Below are 281 nucleotides of genomic sequence, written 5' to 3' on the forward strand. Positions count from 1 at the left end.
TGATTTCCGTGCATGCTCCTTGTCTCTCCGTGCCAGCTATTGCGAGTGCGTGCGGCGGGCTGACAAAGCATTGCTCAAGAGTTCTTTCTCTTTAACAATCATCAAAAAAGCAAAAGCGGGAAGTGAGGTGTTTGAGAAGCAGTAACAGACTTTCGAATCCCTGGAAATATTATATCTTGTTGTTATTATCATTTGTTAGTGATGCTTTGATTTTTATATTTCTAATGATCATAATCTTCAGTGTTTTTTTTGTTATGATTTGCTTAGTTCATGTGTTTGTA

The sequence above is a fragment of the Penaeus monodon genome, chromosome 15 (genome assembly GCF_015228065.2).
Source record: "Penaeus monodon isolate SGIC_2016 chromosome 15, NSTDA_Pmon_1, whole genome shotgun sequence".
NCBI classification, from domain to species: Eukaryota; Metazoa; Arthropoda; class Malacostraca; order Decapoda; family Penaeidae; genus Penaeus; species Penaeus monodon.